The sequence below is a fragment of the Taudactylus pleione genome, unplaced genomic scaffold, assembly GCF_031769625.1.
Source record: "Taudactylus pleione unplaced genomic scaffold, aTauple2 ptg000517l, whole genome shotgun sequence".
Taxonomy (NCBI): domain Eukaryota; kingdom Metazoa; phylum Chordata; class Amphibia; order Anura; family Myobatrachidae; genus Taudactylus; species Taudactylus pleione.
This window is the reverse complement of record NW_028284919.1, coordinates 4591497-4615431: the sequence shown is the minus strand read 5'-3', so window position 1 is coordinate 4615431 and position 23935 is coordinate 4591497.

The window sequence follows — 23935 nt, the reverse complement described above, 5'->3', positions numbered from 1 at the left end:
CTTGTCCACATGTCCGTGGTTAAGTGGACATTGGGTACAATGGCATTTTTCAGGACACTGAGGACACTTTTTCTGACGTTTCTGTACAGTCTCGGTATCGCCTGCCTAGTGAAGTGGAATCTAGACGGGATTTGGAACCGGGGACACACTACCTCCATCAATTGTCTAAATCCCACTGCACTAATGGCGGATACCGGAGGCACGTCTAACACCAACATAGCAGTCAAGGCCTCAGTTATACGTTTTGCTTCAGGATGACTGCTGTCGTACTTCATCCTCCTCGCTAAGGACTGTTGGAGGGTCAATTGTTTAGTAAAAGTAGTGGTGTTCCTACTTCCTCTCTGGGATGATGAATGACTCCCAGCAGCAGCAACAGCAGCAGCGGCAGCAGGAGGCATAGCAATGCAGGATCCTCCGGAGGAATCCCGGATAGGAGAGTCAGTCATGCCAGTGACATGGCCTGCAGGACTACTTCCGATCCTGACTAAGGAGGAAATTGACGAGGAGGGAGTTGACGGTGTGGTTTGCAGGCGCTTGGATACAACAGGACAATGGGATTTAAGTGTCCCTGGACTGCTTACGGTCTTAGCCAAAGTTTCTGAACTTGACAGTAACTTTTTATGAACGCGCTGCAGGTGCCGTATAAGGGAGGATGTTCCTAGGTGGTTAACGTCCCTACCCCTACTTATTTCACCTTTACATATGGTACATATGGCAAGACAGTTGTTGTCCGGATTTGTATAGAAATATTGCCAGACCAAAGAGGTGGAATGTTTGGTCTTCTGCCCAGGCATGACCGTGATGGGCTTTTTCATCCCACGGACAACAACTGTCTCCCCCGGGGCCTGATTTAAACAAACCACATCACCATCAGAATCCTCCTCACCAACTTCCTCCTCAGCGCCAGCTACACCAGTATCCTCATCCTGTTGTACTTCAACAGTGACATCTTCAATTTGCATATCAGCAAGTGGACTGTGGGTGCTCCTTTCAGCACTTGCAGGGGGCGTGCAAATGGTGGAAAGAGCCACCTCTTCCCGTCCAGTGCTGGGAAGGTCAGGCATCGCAACCACCACCACACTTGGACTCTCCTTGGGGATTTGTGATATCTTCTTATAACGCACAGTTCTTCACTGTGCTTTTGCCAGCTTAACTCTTTTGATTTTTTTAGTGGGAGGAGGGCTTCCATCGTCATGTGAAGCTGAACCACTAGTCATGAACATAGGGAAAGACCTTAGCCATTCCTTGCCACTCCGTGTCGTAAATGGCATATTGGCAAGTTTACGTTTCTCTTCAGATGATTTAAATGTTTTTTTCAAGGTCATTTTCCTGAACTTTGCCATTTGGGATTGTATGTGCCCTCTACTATGACATTGGGTATCGGCCTTGGCAGACGACGTTGATGGCATGTTATCGTCTATGTCATGACTAGTGGCAGCAGCTTCAGCACTAGGAGGAAGTGGTTCTTGATCTTTCCCTATTTTATTTTTATCAGAGAAAGTTTGGTCCTCCATTTATGTTATATTGATATATACGTGCGGCTAAGGCGCACACAAACACAGAAAATAATTTTTTATTTTTGTTGGAGACTAGTGCACATTGTGGGTTACACCACCCTTTAAGAAATGAGCCAGCCGGCCCTTTACTTATGGGACACAGGCGCACGTTTGGCGCTGCTCCTTTGTTGATGCACGTGCAGCCACAGTGCACACAATTCACAAACACAGAATTTTTTTTTAAATTTTGTTTGGAGTGTACTTTGGGGGTTACAGCACCCTTTAACGGTCAAGCCAGCCGGCCCTTTACTTATGACACAGGCGCACGCTTGGCACTACTTTGTTGATGCACCTGCGGCTACTTCGCACTCAATTTACAAACACAGAAAATATTTTTTTATTTTGTTTGGAGTGTACTTTGGGGGTTACAGCACCCTTTAATCCAGCCAGCCCTTTATTTTTGGGACACAGGCGCACGCTTGCCACTACTTTGTTGATGCCAGTGCGGCTACTGCGCACACAATTCACAAACACAAAAAAATATTTTTTTTATTTTGTTTGCAGTGCCCTTTGGGGGTTACAGCACCCTTTAGCGGTCAATCCAGCTGGCCCTTTATTTATGGAACACAGGCGCACGCTTGCCACTACTTTGTTGATGCACGTGCGGCTACTGCGCACACAATTCACAAACACAGAAAATATTTTTTTATTTTGTTTGGGGTGTACTTTGGGGGTTACAGCACCCTTTAATGGTCAAGCCAGCCGGCCCTTTACTTATGACACAGGCGCACGCTTGGCACTACTTTGTTGATGCATGTGCGGCTACTGCGCACACAATTCACAAACACAAACAAATATTTTTTTTATTTTGTTTGGAGTGCCCTTTGGGGGTTACAGCACCCTTTAACGGTCAAGCCAGCCGGCCCTTTACTTATGACACAGTGCACACAATTCACAAACACAGAATTTTTTTTTTAATTTTGTTTGGAGTGTACTTTGGGGGTTACAGCACCCTTTAACGGTCAAGCCAGCCGGCCCTTTACTTATGACACAGGCGCACGCTTGGCACTACTTTGTTGATGCACCTGCGGCTACTTCGCACTCAATTTACAAACACAGAAAATATATTACAGCACCCTTTAACGGACAAGCCAGCCGGCCTTTTACTTATGGGACACAGGCGCACGCTTGGCGCTGCTCCTTCGTTGATGCACGTGCAGCCACAGTGCACACAATTCACAAACACAGACATTTTTTTTAAATTTTGTTTGGAGTGCCCTTTGGGGGTTACAGCACCCTTTAGCGGTCAATCCAGCCGGCCCTTTATTTATGGGACACAGGCGCACGCTTGGCACTACTTTGTTGATGCACGTGCGGCTACTGCGCACACAATTCACAAAAACAAAAAAAAACATATTTTTTTATTTTGTTTGGAGTGCCCTTTGGGGGTTACAGCACCCTTTAACGGACTTGCCAGCCGGCCTTTTTCTTATGGGACACAGCTGCACGCTTGGCGCTGCTCCTTTGTTGATGCACGTGCAGCCACAGTGCACACAATTCACAAACACAGAAAAAAAAATTTTTTTTTAGCACTTGGAGGGAGCACCCCTGACGGACAGAGCACCCCCTGGACAACACTACAGCAACCCTTTAGGACTGGGACACTGCACAGGACTTTGGAGTGGACACAGCCCCTATGGACAACTGACTGCACAACACAGTCCAGCCAGCCCCTATGGACTTTGAAGTAGTGGACACAGCCCCTATGGACAACAGCAGCACAGCACAGCAAAACACTACACTACACTACACAGCCCAGCCAGCCCTAACTCCCACCCTCCCTCTTCACTGTCCACAGCCGAGTGAGAAAATGGCGCTGACGCGGGTACCTTATATAGGATCCAAAACCCGCGAGACCCGGAAGGCGGGATGATGACGTTTTGCCTCGATTTCAGATCCGAGTCAGGCGGAAAAAGTCGAGCCGGACTCGGATCGGCCTCGGATCGGGGGGGCTCGGGGGGGATCGGATTTCAGAAATCCGAACCCGCTCACCCCTAGTATGAATGCAGCTCTCTCCCTCCTTCCCTACCCCCCCCCACAGGAATTTGTTAAAAACTGCAGGACTATAAATAATAATAATTACACCCCCGCCCCCCGCAGTGAGCTCTCTTGCTTCAGATCCTAAACTAAAGGCACTGACAGACACCTAACCTTTGATTCAGCAGCTGAGCACCACCTCGGCTCACTGTCTTCCTCCTGTGTTGTCGGCTCCTCTCTCCCTCTCTCCGTGCGTGTCACGTGATCACAGTGCAGGGGAGGAGGAGACGCTGACTAGCAGAGTGGTGTGCTGCTGGTGCTGGCTGGCTCCCGGCAGTGGCAGCAAGCAAAATGCCTTCTGCCCTGCTCTATTATACATCCCCGTCAGCGGCCGGGCCCCCTGGGACCCACTGGGCCCTAAGCGCGCACCTGCATTGCCTAGCGGTAAATCCGCCTCTGGGCATAGGAGGTGCAGGAGGGAGCTGGCAGCTGACCTCAGTATAGTTGGATTTAATAGGAGTAACATGGCACACGCAGGATAATAATCACAGCTGCCAGCACTGCCTCTTGCTGGGTGAGGTAACTCTGGCATGGGGGGCTGTATATAGGATGCTGCCTCTCAGTGTTATTGCGGGTGTGACATGGGCACCAAAATGGTAATAATTACAGCTGCCATCAATGCCTGCTTCTTTGCAGGGTGAGGTGGCCCCTAGCATTGGGGGGGAAGAGAGGCAGTCATATACATACAGTCACACACACTTATACACAGTGTCCCCCCTCCCTGTTAGTACCTTACACAGTGTACACTGTCTGCAGTGCTCCTCTCCCTCATGCTGCTTGTATCCTGCTGCACACACAGTGCCATGAAGCCCCGCCACCTGTCTTATAGCCATGCCCCCTCCTGCTCAGACTTCTTCCTCTTCCTTTCACTTTAAAATTTTTGATAGATTCTAAGCTGAATAATCAAAGGCTGGGGGGGCCTGATAGAGGGGGCCCTGGAACACTTACCTCCTCTGCTCTGCCCCCCCCCCACTCAATCCAACTCTGTTATAGCTGCAGTACTGCTCTCCTGTCCTGCTCCCCATCCCTCCCTCACCTGGTTATCTCTCTGCCAGCAGCGCAGCTCCCATCACTTACTTGTTTAGGTAGGGGGAGGAGATGTAGCCGCTGCTGTCCCAGACGTAGTAGGAGAGAAATTATGTCTCTCCCTGCACTGACAGTAAACAGGAGGCTCGCTCTGCTTGCTGGATGAGGCGGTCAACGTTACCCACAACCCTGCGGTGCATGGCCAGACAGGCATACTGCTAGCGCGAAGGGGAAATGGTCATGTCCTGTTGTGCCCCTCTCACATCAGGACCTGCATGCGCAGTCTGGGTTTCACATGGAGCTGTGGGGAATGCGGGGGATTCATTAGCTTTGCGGGGCAGTGGGAGGCTTGTCAGAAAAACGGGAGTCCCGCAAGATGCAGGAGGGTTGGCAAGTATGGCTTCACTAGGGTTAATTAGGATAAAGGGTTTTTATGAGGCTAATAGATGTAATTAAGGGTTTAATGTACATAAATGTAATTATTTGATTATGTTGGAGGTTAATTAAGAATAGGGATTATGAAGGTCATTATTGTAAAGCGGTTAATTATATTAATTATATTAATTATATTACATGGGGTTGTTATTATGAAGCTGAACTAGTTAATGATTTTAAGGAGAGGTAAATTGTTGATGAGAGAATCATACTGTAAGGCAATAAAAAATACCTTCTGTGTTGTATGGTCACACTCCTCTGTATTATATGGCTTTCATGGATGTTTTCTGTTATGTTGTTGTCACTGATGTTCTGTGTATTAAATGGTGGTCACTAATGCTCTCTTTATTATATGGCGAGTACTGATGCTCTCTGTATTATATGGTGATAATATTATCTGATGCTATCTGTATTACATGGCAGTAGCAGACGCTCTCTCAATTATATGGTCACTATGATGTTCTCTTTCATTATATGTATCTAGAGGGTGACTACTATCTATGGCTAGGGGTGGAGAGAGCTGAGTCTTTGCACCAGGTGAAAGAAAGCCTAGCTTTACCCCTGTCAATGATACACAACATTACTATGAGTATGGGTCTTGGAATTTAAAATTTCCTGTGTGCCCTTACCTCAGATAGGCCTAAAAAGTCATGTACTCACCTAACTGGGAATCAGGATTATGCTTCAGCTTTGGGAATAGAGGAAGATATAGCAAGTAACTGTGCAGCTTGGTAAAACCATGTTGTACTGCAGATGGGGCAGATATCAAATGTGTAGAGAAATTTAGATTTGGGAGGGGTGTCCAAACTGAAATCTAAATTGCAGTGTAAAAATAAAGTTGTCCAGCACTTATGGGGTACATGCAAAAGCAGCCAGTATTTACCCTACATGCAAAAAAAAAATTATGTATTTGTACCGCTTGCATTGTAGCCTGGTTTGTCCAGGTACACAGTTACTTGCTATTTCTTTCCCAACTCTGAATCAGGACTGTGGCCCTCATTCAGAGCCACTCGCTAGCGGCAGTACGCTCGTTCCAAGCGATGTTCGCACATCTGCGCATGCGTACGGTTTTTAGTACGCATGCGCGAACCAGTCAGTGCAGCCGAAAATCGTTTGTACGCTATATAGCGAGTGCCTGCTATTTTGAGTGACAGAATGAGGCGTATGTGGGTGGTAACAGGGGAAGGTGCTTGAAAACGGGGGAGTGGAATTCGAACGCAGGCGTGGTTAAAGGTCAAAACGGGCGTTTTAAGGGAGTGCATAATTAATACAGCTTCGTCATTGACCACGTCACTTGGTTTTTTTTAACTCAGAACTGCTCGCAAAATAGCGGTTGAAAAAACCAACCACAAGAATAGCGAGCAGTTCATACGCTGTACGATGTACTCGATTAATCTAATAAATAGCGGACATGACGTATGGTGCGAGCGGCCAGGGGGCGTTTTTAACAAATAAACGAGCGTATGTTTTGCTCGCTCGTTCAGACTTAGAGGTGTGAACAGACTGCAATGTGCGAATGGATCATTTGAATAGCCACCCTTTGTTTTTGAACGAACGACCGCAAATAGCGAACGGCTCTGAATGAGGGCCTATGTTTGTATCTGAGGATTTCCCCAAAGACAATCTTCATCCTGGAACTACTGACAGAATCTGGACTGTCCTCGTAATCTGGGGCTTCTGATCAATCTAGTTTAGACTTCTAATTTGTAGTGAACTATGATGATTTTACTCTGTATTTTTGGGAGAGGTGGTCAGATGAAGCTTTCTTTTGATAGCATAATAGAGTAACTATATTATTTGTTTGTGGGCTATACATCATTATAAGGCAAAAAAACAAGCAACCATTTTCACGATTCAGCCCTTTGTTTTATTTATTTGTGGAATTAAAGTAGATTGTATGACTGGGAAATTATATCTCTGGTGCACACTATTGCATGATGTGGCCTGGTCTGATAAATCATGTTTTCTTTTAAGTCATTTGGACTGCTGGGTGCGTGTGCGTCATTTACCTGGGGAAGAGATTGCACTAGGATTCACTATGGGAAGAAGGCAAGCTGGCAGGGGCGGTGTTAGGCTGTGGGCAATGTTATGCTTGGATATATTGGGTCCTGCTATTCTTGTGGATATTACTTTGACATGTACCACCTACTGTACCTAAACATTGTTGCAGATCAAGTACACCCCTTCAGGGCAACGGTATTCCCTGATGACAGTTGCTTCTTTCAGCAGGATAATGTGCCCTGCCACACTGCAAACATTGTTCAGGAATGGTTTTAGGAACATGACAAAAAGCTCAAGATGTTGACTTGGCCTCCAAATTTCCCAGATCTCAATCCAATCGAGCATCTGTGGGATGTACTGGAAAACAAGTGTGAGCCATGGATTTCCCACCTCACAACTTACAGGACTTAAAAGATCTGCTGTTAATGTCTTAGTGCTAGAAACCACAGGAAATCTTCAAAGGTCTTGTGAAGTCCAAACCTCAATGGGTGATAGTTGTTTCGGCGGCATGAGTGGGACCTACAAAATATTAGGCAGATAATGTTTTGGCTGATGGGTGTATATTCTGTGCATTAAGGCACATCACAACAGGGAAGAGATCTTCATCAGGTGGACAGAGGTTCAGAAAGCTCTGATGTGGATGGGAGGCTGTGTATTTAAGTAGTTATTTACTTTTATTTATTATATCTGTACTGTGTTCCTCTGCTATTTAAACCTGATAGGGTTATAGTGATAAGAAAGGATATTATTGTACAGTATGTCTCAGTCTTTGTAATATAAAAAGTCAAGGTTCACTCAGTGTATATCGTAAATATTATGCTTCTTCTAAACTCTTCCTGTCACAGTTAATTATTAACTGAACTATTGCAAAATACTTAACATATAGGACAGTAATGTACATGTTTGTAAAGATATTATCAGTTTAAGGTTGTAATAATTGATGTTTGGTTTCCTGATGTGTTTATCCAGATTCTGCTGTTCTCCTGATCAAAAGAGAATTGCTATGCATAAAAGGTAGATGAACAATTAATATAAATGGTTTTCTGGTAATAGGTGTGATCAAAGGTTTGGTATACCCATTAATACAAACCAGCTGTGGACTTGGATCATATATATTGATCTAAGTGAGATAGACCTAAATCCAATACCTTTTTTCACAACTTAAGTAATCGACCTTCTTATAAAAGAAAGTGAATAGTTGCATAAAATAATTATGTATTTATTATAAGCATATATTTCAATAGATAGGTAAACATTTAAGCATAAAAATCACAGGCACCAATGCGCCTTCATCACACAATATTCAGAGGCACATGGAAAAGTTGAATCCATCTTCAAGAGACACTGGCACCTTTTGTTAAGAGATCCAGTAATTAAGAAGATAATCCCTGAACAACTGAGATTTATATATAGAAGAGACCCTAATCTTAAAAACAAATTAACTAGGAGCGCATTAATGGACTCCATATCGCATCCCATTAGGACGAAAAAGTTCTTTAGATGTGGGAATTGTTAAGCCTGTAAAGAAATCAGAACTCGGAGTTCCAACTTTAATGACTTCCAAATTAATGGACATATGTATAAACTCAACCAGTTTATGACATGCCATAGCACTAATGTTGTGTACTACATAGCGTGTAGATGCCATTTGGTCTATGTAGGGAGAACAAGCCGGGCCCTCAAAACATGACTTAGTGAACATTTAAGAAATATCAGAAAAGGTGTCACTACCCGCTCATTATCAAACCATTTTAAGGAAGTCCACAACTGCTTCACAAAGGATGTTGTACATTTCATGGCTATCGAAAAATATTAAAAATAATTGGAGAGGAAGAAACTTGATTGGCCAAAGCAGAGATAAAGTGGATCTTCAAATTGAAGACTTTAGCCCCGAGGGGATTGAATCTAGACTTTGAATTAAAATAATTTTAAAACATATTTTATATAAATTTATACATTTTATATATTGTATATATTTATTCATACAGTATTAATGAATGATTGATGCCCGTAAAAGAAAGTTACCAAAGTAGGAGATACTCACAATTTTATTTATGTTAACAGATTATATAAAGACTGTTGTGTGGTTCAACACACGGGATACAGCTGACTTAGTTCTGGGTTGCGTCCCAAATGATCTAAAATGGACGCCAGTCCAGAAGTGGACATCACCCTATTCGTTTCATGTGCATGCCAGTGACCGGAAGTGAGCAGCAATTAGACTATGTAACGGCAAGGATATTGGAGAGTAGGGCTCTCACCTTCTCCGACTGGTGGTACCACCTATGAAGAAATTCGGACACCTTGAATTTGGCCCGAGTAACAGTGCGGAGGAGACTGTCCAACATAGACCCGCTAACCGGAAGTTCTTGGAAGGCACTTCCGGTACACTGGACTGATTTTTTGAACGTTATCAGCTGTTATTTGAGCTATTTTTAAAATGTATTATATTTATTGGCAGATTGACTGGTATTTATTCTGTTTTAGGTGTGGTATTTATATTTCATAATATATAGAATCCGGATGTGATTTGACCCGGAAGTTACCACAGGACAGGTTATTTAAGGAAGCCCTAGAGCACTTCTGTCACATCACCTTGAGGAAGAGATCACTCTCGAAATGTGTCAGCAGCTTGTGGCAGAAGAGAGATCGGCAACTGAATGTGGAGTGTACCATATTGTTAGCTGCGTTTGGGTCCTGTATGAGGTATCCGGAACCTCCATCACCATATCTACAGGCTCATATGTAGATACATTCTGGTAATTCTTCCCTTAAATCTCCATGTATCTTTTTTTATTGTCATTGAATTGTGTTTATCTATTTTTATACTTGATTTATATATGAAAACAATAAATTGTGTGTACTGTCTGCACCGTTTTTATATGTTTTGTCTATCCATATCATGAAATATATCTTTTATGACACCATTATGTAGAAGTGAAAATCAACACAAAGGAACATTTTAAATTATTAAAGAAAGTACAGTTTTAATATTTCTCTGCACATGGTTCTAGTTGATAGCACCTTCGGCAGATCTATATCTTTTCTACTGTATATATGTTGGTTATTGCGGTGTAACCACTGATCCACCACGTGCTGCTGTTCAGGGTTATTTTTATTTATTTTTTGTTATTGCGCCAATGCACACTCCAGACTATTCTGATTATATTGTTACAGGCCACACAGTTGCCACACCTGTGGAATCCCTTTGTTCCGATATAGTTCTTTTCTCCTTCATCCACTAGGGGACACTGGATACTTCATGACAGTGGGGTATAGATGTGTGCTAAGTGGGAGCTGGCACTTTAAATTTTAGAAGTGTGACTAGCTCCTCCCCCTCTATACCCCACTACAAGCCCAGTCTTAGATTGTGCCCGAGAGGAGCTGTTACCAAATTCTCCTACGGGTTTCAATAGTTTTATAGTAGCACTGGTACACTGAAGCTGCAGATTTCAAGTAATGAGGAACAGCAGGCAGCATCTGCCCTTGCCTGTCTGCTCCGTTGGAGGCTGCTGGAGGAGACCCACTTGCAACTGCTTGCAGTTTGCCTGGGGTCCCCGACTACAGAGACCACGCAGCGAGGTTCCCCGCTAGTCTAACCGCCACCGGCAACCAGGCAGTGTGTGAGTATGCACCTGGCTCCTCGATTAGCGAGGTAGCCAGGTTAAACAGCTTTACAGGAGGTTTTAACAATAGCAGCTGCTCCAATTAGCGGAGATGCCAGGCGGCATACAGTAATGGCTGTGTGGGGTCTCCCTCACACAGCAAGCTTGCTCCTTTGATGTTGAGCACCATATCGGCGCGGGGGGGGGGGGGTGTAGCCTAACTCGGGAGACCTGCTTCTTCCTCCCAGCGGCCCCAGTGCTTCTCTGAAGTGTGCTGGCGGCCATTGCATGGAGGGACACTGTATACTGCTGATCATTTGCCAGACCTGTCCTGTAAGTGCACAGTGGGGTTTTGGCTTGTTAGGAGAGCATTTAGGCAGGCAGTAACTACTTTTATTCTCAATTAGTTACTTGTTAAAGTGATTAGCGTTTTAGCACTGCTGGAAGTGCTTTTGGGGGCAAGTATGATACTCATTTTCTGTCCTTCTCTCCTGCCTCTGTATATCTCAGTCTTTACCTGTTAACCCTTTCCACTACACTTTACTTTGTGTGGGGTTTGTGTGTACCATGGTTGGAAGGGGCTCTAAGGCTTCTCAGAACTCATTTACCTGCACAAAGTGCAGAAAAGTTTACACAGGGGCAGTCATCTAACTCCATATTGTGTGACAAGTGTGTTCCAGAGCAACTAGCTTAAGAGTCTCTACGGGTGCTAGAACCGACGTCTTGGGCGGAGCATTTTACAAGAAACAACAAAAAGTAATCCCCCAGCACTCAGAATGAAATCAGCAATACGATTTGAAAAACTGCATGGTGGTAGAAATTCAGAGATCTCAGTTGCATATATTTGCAAAAATATGGCTAAGCCTCCAGGCCGCATCACGGCGTCTCTGATACTGGAGGTCCCTATCACTTGGTCTGGGTCTGGGGTGCAGAACCCCAAAAAAGCCGGCGAAAGCCAGCAACCCCAGGAAAGCACACCAGTGAAAGACTAAAGTGTTAATACGTGTTAATAAGAATAAAGCAAAAACTATGTGTTAATAAGTGATACATAGATGAAAGGTGTAATTAAAATGCTAAGAAAAGAATAATAATAAAAAAAAATATATATATATATATTATATATATATATATATATACTAAGAGAAAAAAATATAATTTGAAGTTGCTAAAGTGTGCCACCCCAGAGCAGACCAAACCCATCCCCAAAACTGATAACTACATATAAATTGGGTCATATAATTTCCCAATATAAGGCCACATGATAATAGCACATACAAATATACCTGAATTGAGAGCCAGCTTACCTTGGAGTCACCCCTAAGTCCTCCTAATGGCACTACAAGAACCAGCATACCCTCCAAATGCTGGTCCCATCTATGCGCCTCAGTACAGCAATACATGTTGGTAGCTGCTCAATCACTTCAGTACTATCACTCAGGTGCATGTAAGGGAGGGGTTATTCTATACTAGAAACAACAAAAAGTAATCCCCCAGCACTCAGAATGAAATCAGCAATAAGATTTGGAAAACTGCATGGTGGTAGAAATTCAGAGATCTCAGTTGCATATGTTTGCAAAAATATGGCTAAGCCTCCAGGCCGCATCACGGCGTCTCCGATACTGGAGGTCCATATCACTTAGTCGTCTGGGTCTGGGGTGCAGAACCCCAAAAAAGCCGGCGAAGGCCAGCCACCCCAGGGAAGCACACCAGTTAAAGACTAAAGTGTCAATATGTGTTAATAAGAATATAGCAAAAACTGTGTGTTAATAAGTGATACATAGGTGAAAGGTGTAATTCAAATGCTAAGAAAAGAATAATAAAGAAAAAAATAAAATTATATATATAGTATATATATATATATATATATATATATAAATATGCACATATATATATATATATATATATATACTAAGAGAAAACAATATCATTTGAAGTTGCTAAATAAAGTGTTAAAGTGTGCCACCCCAGGGAAGCCCAGCCACACCAACCACGGGAGGCACCGCACCCCAAACCCATCCCCAAAACTGATAACTATATCCAATTTGGGTCATATAATTGCCCAATATAAGGCAACATGATAATGGCACATACAAATATACCTGAATTGAGAGACAGTTTACCTTGGAGTCACCCCTAAGTCCTCCTAATGGCACTACAAGAACCAGCTGAGCAGTTTACATCAGCTTGGGAACATCCGGATAAAAAATTTCAGATGTCCCGGCAGTTGTTATCTTCCTATCCTTTTCCTGCAGATAGCAGAAAATCTTGTGAGACTCCTCCTAAGGTAGATCCTTCGGTCTCTCGTCTATCTAAAAAGACTAGTCTACCGCTTCCTGGAGCCACGCCTTTGAAGGAGACATCGGACAGGAGACTAGAGAATACTCCTCAAGTCCATTTATACAGCTGCGGGTGTGACTTTTCATCCTGCTGGACTAACAAAGCTATTGAGGTTTGGAGCTCTGGCGGTTTCAGCAAGCAGGGCGATTTGGCTTTGTCAATGGCAGGTGGACGCTGAAACGAAGAAAGCTGCCTTTACGGGAAGTGTCTTATTTGGGGCGGAACTCGATAAGTGGATTTCTCAGACTACTGGGGGTAAATCCACTTATCTTCCATTGGCTGCTCCGCCTCCTAGAAGGCCCTACATTTCGGTCCTTTCGTTACCCGGGTCGTTTCCGTGGTCACTCCAGAGGAGGACCTACTACTTCCCATGGTTCCAGAGGTCATGGCAGATCAGCAACAACATCTGCTCAACAGTAAGTCCACTACCAAACCTAGTGCATGACGGGCTTCCCTCTCACCTGGGGGACACCAGGGTGGGAGTGTGTCTTCGGGACCTCAGAGAATAATGGACCTCATCACCAAGGGATACAAGCTTGGTTTTCAGTTTCAACCTCCACCTTGGTTTTTCACCACAGGTTTGCCAGTTTCCAATGACAGGAGTGTCGTATTACAAGAAGCGATAGACCAGCTTCTATCCGCATGGGTTTTGGTCCACATTCCCAGTTATCAGACTGGACAGGGTTTCTACTCCAGGTTGTTCGTGGTTCCGAAGCTGGACCTATTCTGAACTTGAAGGATCTCAATCCCTACCTGAAGGTTTTCAAGTCCAAGATGGATTCCCTTCAGTCAGTTATTGCGGGCCTGGAGGATGACAAATTCATGGTATCTCTAGATATCAAAGACGCCTACCTTCACATCCCTATCTGGCCGCCTCACCAGGCATTTCTGAAATTTGCCATTCGGAACTCACATTTCCATTTTCAGGCTTATCATCAGCCCCCAGGGTATTTACGAAGGTAATGGTGGTGATGATGGGTCTCCTTCAGAAACAAGGGATCGCAATTATCCCTTACCTGGACAATCTCCTTCTGAAGGCTCATTCCAGAGCACAATTACTGCAGAACATCACAGTGACTCACAAGCTCCTCATATGTCATGGGTGGATCCTGAACTTTCCCAAGTCTCATCTGCAACTGACACAGAGGCTCCAGTTTCTAGGAATGATCCTGAGCACACTATGTCAGTGGGTTTTCCTTCCTTAGGAAAAGGCAGCCTCCATTATGGTGAGAACGGTCCTGCATTCAACTCCTGGGAAAGATGGTGGCGGCATTCTAGGCCATTCCTTATGGACATTTCCACTCCAGAAAATTTCAGTTCGACCTCCTCTCCCAATCTTCAGGATCCCAGCTTTTCCTTCACCAACATGTGAGGTTAAGTCCCAGAATTCGCATATCCCTTCTCTGGTGGCTCAACTCGTCGCACCTATTGGAGGGCAAGAGATTCGGAGTGTGTGATTGGACTCTCCTCACCACAGACGCAAGTCTGAGAGGGTGGGGGGCAGTGATTCAGGAACACCACTTCCATGGCCGCTGGACCTCACAGGAAGCGACTCTGCAGATAAACATCTTGGATTTATGGTCAGTGTTCTACACTCTACAGCTAGCACATCACCTGTTGCAGGCCCAAGCAGTCGGACAACGCCACGGCAGTGGCATATATAACCTGACAGAAGGGCACCTGAAGTCGGGCGGCAATGAAGAAAGTAAGCTGCATCTTACTCTAGGCAGAAAAGTCTGCTGTTGCAATTTCAGCAATTTTCATTCCAGGTGTCGACAATTGGAAGGCAGACTACCTCAGCCCGCAGGACGTGCACCCAGGAGAATGGGCGCTCCATCGTCCGGTTTTTCGACAACTTGTCCAACGGCAAGGTCTTCCCGCAAGTTGACCTCATGGCGTCCAGAAAAAAATCATCAACTGCTTTCGGACGAGAGATCCGGAGGCAGTGGCAGTGGATGCACTTTCAACACCATGACGGTTCCATTTATCTATCTGTTCCCACCTTTTCCTCTTCTCCGTCGGATTCTACAATGCATCAAATGGGAGAGGTCCAAAGTTCTCTTAGTGGCTCCAGATTGGCCTCGCAGAGCTTGGTATTCCAACCTCCGCCTTCTGCTGATCGATGATCCATGGCCCCTACCTCTGAGAAAAGATCTCTTACAACAGTCTATCCAGACTTAAGGTGGCTACGTTTGGCGGCATGGCTGTTGAAAGGGCCATATTACGATGAAAAGAAATCACATCCAGGTTAATGCCTCCTATGCTTTGAGCCCGGAAATAAGTTACTTTGAAGCATTACTACAATATTTGGAAGGCTTATGTTTCATGGTGTGAATGGCGAGGGTCGCCTCTTACATTTTAAACTAGCCAGACTCCTGCTTTTTCTGCAAGCAGGCTTCTCGGCCGGACTACATCTGGGTTCCCTGAAAGTTAAAATTTCAGCACTGTCAGTGTTTTTCCAGAAGAAGCTGGCCTTCATTCTGGATGTTCAGACCTTTCTGCAAGGAGATATATGGTTACAACCACCCTCTGTACCTCCTACGGCTCCATGGGATCTGGATTTGGTCCTTCTCTTCTTACAGTCTTCTCTGTACGAACCTTTGGAGACTGTAGAGTTTAAATACCTTTCATGGAAGGTGATACTTCTACTCGTGCTAGCTTCAGCCAGATGGGTGTCGGAGCTTGGGGCTCTGTCCTGTCCTCCTCCATACTTGGTATTTCATTCGGATAGGGTGGAACTCCATACGAGAATGGAATTCCTTCCCAAAGTGGTTTCTGCTTTCCACATCAACCAACCTATTATGGCACTTGTTCTTCCACAGGATGCACCAACTTCAAGATCCTTGGATGTCATTAGAGCTCTTCGGATCAATTTGAAAAGGACTGCAGCTATACATAAAACAGATGCTCTGTTTGTCTTATGTGACACTGCTCATTCTGGTTGGCCAGCTTCCAAACAGATGCATGTCCGCTGGATTCGTCTGACCCTCAGACAGGCATATGTGGCCTCCTCCAAGGAGCCTCCTTTTTCTATTACAGCACACTCCATTCGCTCAGTGGATTCCTCGTGGGCGGCTGCTAGCGGGGTTTACATGGAGTTGCTTTGCCGGGCGGCCACTTGGTCTGGCCTGCATACCTTTATCTGTTTTTACAGATTTGACAGGCTTGCGGCCTCTGTAGCGCAGTATAGCCGTGCTGTTTTGCAGGGTTCTCAGTGCTCTCCCGCCCGTGATGGGAGATCTGGGATGTCCTCACTGTCATGAAGCCTTCAGTGTCCCCTAGTGGATGAAGGAGAAAACAGGTTTTTGGTACTTACTGATAAATCCCTTTCTCCGATTCCATAAGGGAAACTGTACGCCCACCCTGTGCTGTTCCTTCCTGCCATGTTGTAGTCATTATATGTTATGACTGTTAGGATGTTTTCTTTGTGTTACTGTTATTTTAAACTTTTTACACGTTCAGTGTTGTTGTTGTTATATGTACTTTCTTCACCTCCTCCACTTCCGTTTGTTTTTTCCAGCTCTCCTCGGGCACAGTTTCCTAAGACTGGGTTTGTAGGGGGGTATAGAGGGCAGGAGCTAGTCACACTTCTAAAATTTAAAGTGCCAGCTCCCACTTAGCACACGTCTATACCCCACTGTTATGAAGCCTCCAGTGTACCCTATGGAATCGGAGAAAGTTATTTATCGGTAAGTACCCAAATCCTGTTTTATTTCTCATCCAGTGAGCTCTTCACAGAGTTGTTCCTTAAAGACATTTTCTTCAGTGCAGTTTCTTCGTAAACGGAGGAATTGGCTTCTTGGGACGCTTTTTATTATGAAGAAACTGCACTGAAGAAAATGTCTTTAAGGAACAACTCTGTGAGATGAAGCAAAGATTTATTCACAACAGATATCAACCAGAAGTCTTAAAATAAGCATAAGATAAAGCAATGATGACTGTAAGAGATATCTTTTTAGTACCAAATAGCAAGAATAAAGAGAGACTGTGTAAAGATTCAGAATGGTCTTTTATTACCATATTCAACCATAAGCACAGACATGTTAAGAGGATTTTTCGTAAACATTGGGGCATTTTACAGTGTGACCCAATACTTCAAAATGAGCTACCGCCTGCCCCCTCTTTTATTTATAGGAGAATTAAAAAAATCACTTTGTGAAGAGCTCACTAGATGAGAAAGGAACTGTATCCAAACAAAAGAATTCCACAGGTGTGGCAACTGGCCTGTAAAACTGAAAGTGTGACAAGTTAAAAATCACAGAATTTGTAAATAATGGAGTTGAGTATAAGATAAACCACTTCATCACATGCCACACTTCTGTGATACTGTATATCTGATTGAGTGCAACTGCGGTCACCGGTATGTGGGAAAAACCACTAGAGCATTAAAAACCAGATTGGGTGAGCATATTGGGAATATTAAAAAAGGGACTGTCCCCCACTCAATACCTGAACATTTTAAGAAATTACACAATTGCTCAAAAGACAGGCTAAAGTCTTTTATTGGTATTCAAAACATCTTAGGAAGCTGGAAAAGAAACAATATTGTCCAAGAAAGAGATGGAATGGATTTATACATTAAAAACTTTATCTCCCAATGGATTAAATTCACAGTTTGAACTTAAATGGTTTTTATGAACATGTTCTTTTATGACTGTTTTTATGCCTGTTTTTCCCTTTTTTAATAAAGTTTTTCTTTATCTGCACTTATAAATACACTTTCTATTTATATTTTAATGGAATATTCCCAATCCACACTACCTGGGACTAGATAACAAATTACCCATGAACCATCAGTAGGGGACCAAAGTCTCTGGCGAGGGACTTGCGGTTTTCGCAGCCGTGGACTTCCGGTCGCGGACACCCGGAACAAGGAGGCATGGAGCGTTTGATTCCGGACAGACTTACGGAAGGAAAACGGTGATATAGCCTGCCAACCACCATCTTGGAAGAGGCATGAAAACTAGAAGTGGACACGGAGGTTCGCTTCTGGTGACGGCAACGATTGCAACTCTTCGGGATTTTAAATCCCTAAAGACACTACGTTCCGGGGCCACCACAGATTGTTATATATATGCATATATTTAGACGTTTCAGTATATATACACTGTTCCCGCCATGTTCTGGGCAGAGCAGGAGATGCCTCTTTGGATGCTATTTAAAGGCTGATCAGTGCACACATCCACATGCCTTGATAAATACCTCACAGGTCGAAATGCGTTGGGGTTGGATGTGTGCACCTGTTTGACTGATACCAGGAACTCAATACCCTCCATAAGCATTGAGACCCTGTGCATGACCCCTCAGGAATTCTGGATAGTCCAGAGACCAGTTACCTATGGGTCCCAGTGCTCTCTCACTGGGTATGTGTTCCCATTCATGTTATTGCATGTTCCCTTATTTAAGGGTAATTGTATAAATACATTCTGTGCTTTTTATGCTTAAATGTTTACCTATCTATTGAAATATATGCTTATAATAAACTCATAATTATTTTATGCAACTATTCATTTTCTTTTATAAGAAGGTCGATTACTTAAGTTGTGAAAAAAGGTATTGGATTTAGGTCTATCTCACTTAGATCAATATATATGATCCAAGTCCACAGCTAATTTGGATTAACGGGTATACCAAACCTTTGATCACACCTATTATCAGACAACCATTTTATAATAATTGATCATCTATATTTATTGATATTTTTGACCTGTGCTCCTAAGTGTATTGTTGAACCTTCATTTCCCCCTTTTTATCCCGTTTCCTTCACTCAGCTCTTAAGTAGATATTATCTAATTTTCTTTATATATTGTATCTATTGGTCATATTGAGGTGAAAGGACCTGATTTTATCTCCACTAGCTGCAGAATTTTTCCTGACCCTGCGCGAAGAGTGTCCATCTATCTTATTTTGGATATAGCAATTCTCTTTTGATCTGGAGTACAGCAGAATCTGGGTGAACATATCAGGTGACAACCTTAAACTGATAATATCTTTACAAACATGTACATTACTGTCCTATATGTTAAGTATTTTGCAATAGTTCAGTTAGCAATTAACTTTGACAGGAAGAGTTTAGAAGAAGCATAATATTTACGATAGTCACTGAGTGAACCTTGACTTTTTATGCTACAAAGACTGAGACATACTGTACAATAACATCCTTTCTTATCACTGTAACCATATCAGGTTTAAATAGCAGATAAAAATAATAAAGTAGATGTCTAATTGTCTTTATAAAAGAGAATTGCTGTTGAATATATTGGTATTTGTGATTAAGTGCTAACCACAATAAATATAAAAGTGTCCAAAACTGATTCTTCAAAAATAAAATGTATTTCTTTAAGATTCCAGGGTGCCAGCTGGTGCCTACAGACTCTGGTCACAGCTTGTACTGATGAATGGTGCTAATCACTTGTTGCTGGCCTGACTCCCCTATCCCCAGGGTAAACCAACCATGGTGCCAACTGGCCTAGGGCTGGTAAAATGATTGTTAGGGGTCCCAATATTGCGGGCCTCCCCTGTACAGTTCCACCAGTGCCTAGTGCTGTTTAGTGAAAAATCAGGGGGATCCAATGCTCTTTGGCACCCAAATTATTTTCACTACCAGCCTAGGCTTAGCCATTTAACTGACACCTTTCTTTTTACAAGAAACGCTCAGAAATTGTCAGGGTAATTTTATGAATGAATTAGGTCAATAACATCTGTTTATAACTTATCCCACACAATTTACATTTCCCCAGTGGTTGCTGCTCTCTGCAGCCCCCGTGCTGACCAATCTGCATGGATGCAGATGGGCCGGCAAGTCTCTCTGATATTGTCTGCTGCTGGAAGATTATCTTTGAGCAGTCATCCACGGTGCATTTCTGACAAATCGCATCATTTGTGACCATCTCAGGTACCGCACTGCCAGGTGTAGTCACAAACAATGTGGCCACGCAAGGGAAGTGGTTAAAGACCTTCGGCTACTTATCATTGAGGTGTGAACCCACATACTTTTTTTTATTTTGTGTTTCTACATACAGAGCCGGCCCTAGCCAATTTGGTGCCATAGGCAAGATTTTGGCTGGTGCCCCTCTATCTATAGAAAAATATATATTTAGATATATATAGTAAATACAAATGGACATGGCACTCCGGTCTCAATAAATGAAATTACATCACACTGATGCTGTAAGCAGTTTCAGCGCTTTATTGAGCTTTTGTCAAGAAAAGTGCAATAAAGTGCTGAAACGTTGCATTACAGCATCAGTGTGATGTAATTTCATTTATTGAGACCGCAGTGAAACTGTCCGTTTGCATGTGTTTAAGTGTTGTGTGACTCTCAGCCCCGAAGGCACCTGGCAAGAAATCTTCAATGAAACCAAGCGAGTTCCGGACCCAGAATCTATATAGATATGTAGATACAACTGTATCTCTCTCTGTGTGTGTGTGTGTGTGTGTGTGTGTGTATATATACATATATATATATATATATATATATATACAGTGCCTTGCAAAAGTATTCACCCCCATTGGCTTTTTACCTTTTTTTGTTACATTACAACCTGTAAGTTATTTTTTTTTTTTATCTGAATTTAATGTGCTGGATCTGCACAAAATAGTCTAATTTGGTGAAGTGAAATTAGAAAAATATATATAAATTAGAAAAATATATATAAACAATCTTTATAAATAAAGAAAATTGAAATGTGCATATGTAATCACCCCCTTTGCTATGAAGCCCCTCAAAAGTTCTGGTGCAGGCAATTACCTTCAGAAGTCATGATTAGTGAAATGAAGTCCACCTGTGTGAAATCTAAGTGTCACATGATCTGTCAGTATAAACACACCTTTTCTGAAAGACCCCAGAGGCATCACACCATGAAGACCAAGAAGCTCTCCAAACAAGTCAGGGACAAAGTTGTTGAGAAGTACAATTCTGGGTTGGGTTATAAAAAAATATCCAAATCTTTGATGATTACCCGGAGCACCATCAAATCCATCATCATCAAATGAAAAGAACATGGTACCACAACAAAACTGCCAAGAGAAGGCCGCCCACCAATACTCACAGACCGGGCATGGAGGGCATTAATCAGAGAGGCAGCACAGAGACCAAAGGTAAACCTGAAGGAGCTGCAGAGTTCCACAGCAGAGACTGGTGTATCTGTCCATGTGACCACAATGAGCCGTACACTCCATAGAGCCGCCCTTTATGGCAGAGTGGTCAGAAAAAAGCCATTGCTTAGTGATAAAAATAAAAAGACACGATTTGAGTTTGCCAAACGGCATGTCGGCGACTCCCCAAATGTATGGAGGAAGGTGCTCTGGTCAGATGAGACTAATATTTAACTTTTCAGCCACCAAGGAAAATACTATGTCTGGCGCAAACCCAACACTTCCCATCACCCCAAGAACACCATCCCCACAGTGAAACATGGTGGTGGCAGCATCATGCTGTGGGGCTGTTTTTCAGCAGCAGAGACTGGGAAACTGATTTGAGTCGAGGGAAAGATGGATGGTACTAAATACAGGGATATTCTTGAGCAAAACCTGTTTCAGTCTGCCTGTGATTTGAGACTGGGATGGAGGTTCACCTTCCAGTAGGACAATGACCCGAAGCATACTGCTAAAGCAACACTCGAATGGTTTAAGGGAAAACATTTAAATGTGTTGGAATGGCTCAGTCACAGCCCAGATCTCAATCCATTTGAGAATCTGTGGTCAGACACTGTGGCGTCACAAGGGGGGTGCGGGCCGCACCGGGTGTCACCCTGCAAGGGGGTGACACCAAAATCCGCACAATCATGCCTGCACCCCCTGCCGCCACACTTCTGCCTGCCAGGGCCGCCATCAGGGGGGGTGACAATCGGGTTTCCTGTGCAGGACACTCTGGCAACTCCTTCCACCCGCCCGCCGCTGCCACCGCAACTTCCAGTGCAAGTGATGGGGCCCTCATCCTACTCCCATCCACCGCCACCGATGCTGCCTGTGCAGACAATCTGCCCTACTGGAGGCCTCTTTTTACCATGAAAGAGCCGAGTGCCTGTCATTCCTCCTCTGCCTCTCTATAATAATGTTTATTATCCAGCGCACGTGACGTCATGACGTCACGCGTGCCGGATAATAAACTTTATTATACAGAGGTAGAGGGGAACTGACAGGCACCTGTCTCTTTCAAGGTGGACAGAGGCACTGAAGAGAAGAGAGGATCCGCAGTGACTATGGAGCAGCAGCCTGGAACAGAAGAAGGATAAGAAGGCATTGCATAAGGGGCACTGCATAAGGGGCATTACTGGGGGTACTGCATAATGGGCACTACTGGGGGCACTGTGTAAGTGGCTCTAATATGGCGGCATTGCATAAGGGGCACTAATGGGGCACTGCATAAGGGGTATTACTGGGGGTACTGCATAATGAACACTACTGGGGGCACTGCATAATGGGCTCTAATACAGGGGCATTGAATAAGAGGCACTACATAAAGGGTATTACTGGGGGCACTGCATAATGGACACTACTGGGGGCACTGTGTAAGTGGCTCTAATATGGGGACATTGCATAAGGGGCACTATTGGGCAACTGCATAAGGGGCATTACTGGGGGCACTGCATAAGGGGCTCTAATACAGAGGGCATTGCATAAGCAGGTCTTATACAGGGAGCATTGCAAAAGGGGCTCTTATACAGGGGGCATTGTATAATGGGTACAACTACAGCGGCATTCCATAAGGGGCGCTAATACATGGGGCATTGCATAAGGGCAGTACGACAGGGGACACTACATTGGTTTTCAATAATAATCACCCTTTCAAAATTCCATATAAGACAATTTTTCTTGTTGCGGCCCACACTTTCGTAGCCCTTGACTATTCGGCCCGGTTGGTATTTTGAGTTTGACATGCCTGGTGCACGCGCGCACACACACACTAAAATATATAGGGCCATAAGGAGGGGTGTGTGCGGCCACACAAGGCGGGATTGCCAGGGGTCGGTACTAGCTGTACCTAAAGTCGGCTGAAGACCGCACTTCTGACTTATGGTTTCTGTACTGTGTGGGAAGAGGGAGGGAACACTATTGCTGTGGGCATTGTATAAGGGGCACTACTACTGTGTGCATTGTGTATAAGGGTCACTAATGTGGACATTGTGTAAAAGGGGCACTACAGTGGGCATCATGTAATAGGGGCACTACTGTGTATTGTAACATAAATAAGTGATACTATGGTGTAAAGTGCATCAGGAGCACTATGTGTGGTGTAATGTCAATAAAATAATTTGATTGTGCTACTGTGTGGTGTAATTTGAATTGGGGATAGTATTATATGACCATGCCCCTTTCTTTCGAGATCATGTCCCTTTTTTGCGCCATGCGCCTCAGGCGCATGCTGTCCTTTTATTGATAAATCGCCAAGGAAGGGAGGAGGGGCGGTCATTCCACCATGTCTCTAGGACCACTTTAAGCACTGCTACCCAGAATACCAGGCGTGGCGTCATCATGCCCGCCGGGTGCGCCTGGCATTCTGGGAGGAGCACAGTGTGACTGCTGGACTGGTAAGGGGGAAGAGAGTTTACGGAGCTGCACACCTTGGTCCCCATTTTTATTTTTTTTTGGTGGGGGGTGTCACCGTGCATTATAGCACCGGGTGACACCAACCCTAGTGACGCCTCAGGTCAGACTTGAAGATTGCTGTTCACAAGTGGAAACCATCCAACATGAAGGAGCTGGAGCAGTTTTGCCTTGAGGAATGGGCAAAAATCCCAGGGGCAAGATGTGGCAAGCTCATAGAGACTTATCCAAAGCGACTTGCAGCTGTAATTGCCACAAAAGGTGGCTCAACAAAGTACTGAATTTAGGGGGGTGAATAGTTATGCACACTGAAGTGTTCTGTTATGTTGTTCTAAATGTTGTTTGATTCACAATATAAAAAAAGCACAACTTCACAGTTGTAGGCATGTT